At 43.7% G+C, this 5,310-nt stretch overlaps 1 long non-coding RNA gene across 1 annotated transcript in view; it reads left to right on the forward strand.

Annotated features, from left to right (window-relative positions):
* Positions 1 to 4,667, forward strand: part of LOC138354487 (uncharacterized) — a 177,956-nt gene extending 173,289 nt beyond the window's left edge. The window contains exon 3 of the long non-coding RNA XR_011223582.1: positions 2,668 to 4,667. This is a non-coding gene — a long non-coding RNA (uncharacterized lncRNA). The remainder of the gene's footprint in view (positions 1 to 2,667) is intronic.
* Positions 4,668 to 5,310: the final 643 nt, after the last annotated feature.

Raw genomic sequence — 5,310 nt, forward strand, 5'->3', positions numbered from 1 at the left:
AGGCGGGCCGAAAGAGCAGAGCTCAACCCCCGTAAAAACACAACACACACACACACACACACACACACACACACAGTGTCCTTGACTTGTATACCATGCAAGGTGATGGAGAAGATCGTGAGAAAAAACCTGGTAACACATCTGGAGAGAAGGGACTTCGTGACAAATCGCCAACATGGGTTCAGGGAGGGTAAATCTTGCCTTACAGGCTTGATAGAATTTTACGATCAGGTGACAAAGATTAAGCAAGAAAGAGAGGGCTGGGCGGACTGCATTTTCTTGGATTGTCGGAAAGCCTTTGACACAGTACCGCATAAGAGGCTGGTACATAAGCAGGAGAGACAGGCAGGTGTAGCTGGTAAGGTGCTCCAGTGGATAAGGGAGTATCTAAGCAATAGGAAGCAGAGAGTTACGGTGAGGGGTGAGACCTCCGATTGGCGTGAAGTCACCAGTGGAGTCCCACAGGGCTCTGTACTCGGTCCTATCTTGTTTCTGATATATGTAAATGATCTCCCGGAGGCGATCGATTCATTTCTCTCAATGTTTGCGGACGATGCTAAAATTATGAGAAGGATTAAAACAAAAGAGGACTGTTTGAGGTTTCAAGAAGACCTAGACAAGCTGAAGGAATGGTCAAACAAATGGTTGTTAGAGTTTAACCCAACCAAATGTAATGTAATGAAGATAGGTGTAGGGAGCAGGAGGCCAGATACAAGGTATCATCTGGGAGAGGAAATTCTTCAGGAGTCAGAGAAGGAAAAAGACTTGGGGGTTGATATCACGCCAGACCTGTCTCCTGCAGCGCATATCAAGCGGATAACATCAGCGGCATATGCCAGGCTGGCCAACATACGAACGGCATTCAGAAACTTGTGTAAAGAATCATTCAGAACCTTGTATACCACATATGTCAGGCCAATCCTGGAGTATGCAGCCCCAGCATGGAGTCCATATCTAGTCAAGGATAAGACTAAACTGGAAAAGGTTCAAAGGTTTGCCACCAGACTAGTACCCGAGCTGAGAGGTATGAGCTACGAGGAGAGACTACGGGAATTAAACCTCACTTCGCTGGAAGACAGAAGAGTTAGGGGGGACATGATCACCACATTCAAGATTCTGAAGGGAATTGATAGGGTAGATAAAGACGCACAAGGGGACACAGGTGGAAACTGAGTGCCCAAATGAGCCACAGAGATATTAGAAAGAACTTTTTTAGAGTCAGAGTGGTTGACAAATGGAATGCATTAGGGGGTGATGTGGTGGAGGCTGACTCCATACACAGTTTCAAGTGTAGATATGATGGAGCCCAATAGGCTCAGGAATCTGTACACCTGTTGATTGACGGTTGAGAGGCGGGACCAAAGAGCCAGAGCTCAACCCCCGCAAACACAACTAGGAGAGTACACACACACACACACACACACACACACACACACACACACACACACACACACACACACACACACACACACACACACACAAGACCATAGGTCTAAACTGTAGGCTGAAGCACATATATATCATGGTTACAATCAATGTTTTAACGTATGAATATGTAAAAAAAACTTTAAATTGTGCACTGCCACACAAGGGCAGGGTTGGGTTCATAGGTGATGCAGCTTAGAAGTAATATAAATAATATTGTCCTTCATGCTTTAAAATGGACAAGCAAATTTTGGGTAAATAGTTAGGATGTCGTCCAGTACACCAGATTCAGTGAAATAGTTACACAGTTGGTGGTACAATAGGCCAGGAGGTCAAAAATCTTTTACGATTTCATATTCAACAATATGGTGTTCTAGTGAATGCATTAAAGGTTTATCACAGAGTTTACAATCTGAATATTCTGGTAGTGGCTCAGCCTCACTAACCTGCCAGATGTGTCTATAGCCAAGGCGAATTCGCGCAATGGCTATATCACTTTGTCTGGTCCGGTTACTGTGCTGACCATACAAATAACTATTATTTAAAAACTTGTCATAGCTTTTAATACTGCGGCTTTCAGGTCTCTGGGCATTTCTTAGTTCTTCTAAATCTGAATTAAATTCTTTAATTTGTATGTTTCTAATAATTGCATTAGATAGTCCAAAGTCATAATCAGTGTTTTCTTTCCTGCAAGCCTCATTGGCCAATTGATCTACAAAATCATGTTTTCCAACTCCAACATGGGATGGGATCCACACAAATTTTATACAATAGTTATTATCATTGACAAAAATTCCATTCCATTTAATATTACAAGCTACTTCCGACATACATTGTGATGGGTTATTTAAGGACTGCAGAGCACTTTTAGAGTCACAGAAAATAACTCCACCACCATTGAGCTTAAGGTATTCAGTGGCTAGATAAATACCCAATAGCTCAGTCTGTGTCGTGCTTGCCCAATTGTTCAGTCTCTGTGAACTAGACATGATCATTTCATTCCTTTTATATACTGCACATGCACAACCTGTTCTACCAGTGCCTAGTTGCACAGAACCATCAGTAAAGGCGCAGGATTCAATTGGTTTAACCATTTTCTGACCTGAGAGCTGAGGTGCAGGCGGTGGCGAGGCCCGAGCAGCAGCCCAGTGCTGAAGCAATATTTTGGTCCTAGATATTTATATTTGTATTTTTGGTCGTGTTTTGAATGTTAATAATGTGAGATTTTTCTTTCCTTTGTAGGTGTACGTGGCCCTTGTTGACCAGGCTGGTATCTCTGAGCACAAGTACCGTCCCGTTGAGTACCTGGTGGACCGCGCCCTCGACTACCACGACTACTCCCAAATCAAGCCATACCAGGTGAGTACCAGCAGTCACCTCTCGTCATAGCGTCCACATACCTTGTCCTTCCTGGTCCCTGGTGTGGCAATACCTGGCTCGTGGCGGTCCTCACCCGCGCTCCTGAAGACCATCTGCACACATTTGGTCTCTCTCTCACCTTCCAGGACACACTTGGAAGCAAAGAACAGATATTGAAAGTGAGTCCGCAGATCCGCACGTTACGGGAGGCTATCACCGTTGAACATTGTAGAACATGATGGCGCCCGGAAGAGCCGTGACGTCACACGACACACCAACATACAAAAACAGAGCAAAATGTTCGACCAATGAGAGGCAAGTTCCACTGACACACCTGTGCCTTAGAGTCCTCTTGCTGGGTAGTCTCCCGCTTTCTACCTGCCAGAAACCACTCCACTTCATGGAGTTGAATCATTCTGACCTTAGTTTTGATCTTAAAACGTTGTTCCGAACCCTGAATTCCACCACCAGGTTTGGTCAGGTTGCAGCCAGTTAAAATGTCAGTAAGGAATGTATGGGTGTGCTGACCTTGGACCAAGAGCTGAATCCCCACCGTTGTGCCCAGAGGACAAGGTGGAAGCACGCTATGCTTCATTCATAGACTTCATAGAAAAATTCAGAGGTCAGGACTAGCACGGGACTAAGGAAGCTAGACGGTTTCTGTACTCCAATCCTAGAACAATTTACCTACGAGGACGAGGATATCAGTGAGGCCACAGGGGCAGCCAGTAATAAGAAGGCACTGTACAATCGCTCTGTTAAACAGTGCAGCAGTGAACTGTTACATGACTGTTCCACATACGACAGTGGGACTAGTTGCTCCACACACGCCTCCTAGATGACCATTGTAGCTACCATTGTAACACCTACGTGATACCACTGTACCACTATGGGATGATACACCGGTGCTCCTAAGTCCTTATAAAATCTAATCATTATATAATGTTGAGAGTAACCTGATCATACTAAAGTATTAATTCTATGGTTGTAGGGGTCAGCATTAATCTCGCACAGAACCAGTGGTACTTACAAGGAAGTACTTAATCTCAATTCAAAGGAGAACCGACTGCCCCCCCCCCCATTTCATTCGCTACTACAAAAGTACTGATGATGACTCATGAGTGGATCGTCAGTCGTTTATGGGGGAACTGGTCCCTTTTTATAAGACTTTAGGCTTGATTTAGACTTAGTTTCTGAATTCAAATGAAGGTTTTGCTAATTACTACTGAGACAGGCAGAATTATCGTATTTTAATGTTAATAAGATTAAACAATTTAATGCTGGAGAATTTTTGGATAATCTAACTAGGAGGGTCAACGTCCTTGATGAGTTACACACACCTGAGGTGGGGAAAAAGTCAGAGAGACATAAAAATTGGAAATTAACGAGATTTGATTTAATCGAAATTATGATATTCACCAAAAATACCTAAGCTACTCCTATCTTACACTGGCAATGGTAAGTACTATTTAGACACTGTCCATGTCTAAATAGACATGGACAATGACATCAGAGATATCACACGGTACCTTATTAAGACGACGGCCCTTCAACAGCTGGAGACTCCCTGTCTTCTTGTCCCGGCTCATGATGACACACAGACCGGTTCCAGTCACTACCCCAAGTTACTCTCCATTCTATCCCCCATACGCCAGGGTATATATACCCGAAACTGCCCCAGCTAGTGTCAGGTGGTCGTTGTTAGCGTGTTCCCAACTAGACGTTGATGGCTTGTAGTGTCTGCTCACTCAAAGTCCCTCTTATCTATCTGGTTAGAAACATCACTCTCAGCATTCTATAGGAATTATCCATTAAAGCTGTTTTGACACGAGTTTTAACTAATGGCCAGCAAGGTCAACCTCATGACCCCTTACTCATACTAGACAGGAGAGGAGGGGAGAGGAGAGTTAGGGAAGGGTGAGAAAGAGGGAGGAAACAAAGAGAGAGAGAGAGAGAGAGAGAGAGAGAGATAGGAGGATTTTTCTGGTTGTTACAACTCCCCTTCCACGGAATTAAGGTAAAATTGGGTGAATGAATAATTTAGCCTGATTTTGTCTTACCCTAACTTGTCCACAATTCCACAAAAACAAAATTAAAAAAAAAATGTCAGTGCCTTTGATTACTTATAAACTAATCTAGCAAATTCAGTACAAACAAAAGTACATTATACAGCTTCACTTCAAAATAACTGATTGCTAAATTACTAGTAATGACACGATCATAAATGATCTTACCCTGAGGAACATGATATTAACCAAGGTACACTAGAGTAAATACACATATCCCGACTGCACATTAGGCTCGCCGGCCATTAGTTAAAACTCGTGTCAAAACAACTTTAATTGATGGCCAGAGAGGTCAACCTCCTGACCCCTCACTCATACTAGCCAGGAAAGGAGGAGATGAATGTAATGTTCCATATACAGATTATGAATTGGATGTAGCCCTCTCTAGGGGGCAGTAGCACTGCTCCTGGTGAGGACGGTCTCCAGGGGCAGTAGCATTGCTCCTGGTGAGGACGGTATC

Source organism: Procambarus clarkii, chromosome 63, assembly GCF_040958095.1.
Source record: "Procambarus clarkii isolate CNS0578487 chromosome 63, FALCON_Pclarkii_2.0, whole genome shotgun sequence".
In the NCBI taxonomy this organism is placed as follows: domain Eukaryota; kingdom Metazoa; phylum Arthropoda; class Malacostraca; order Decapoda; family Cambaridae; genus Procambarus; species Procambarus clarkii.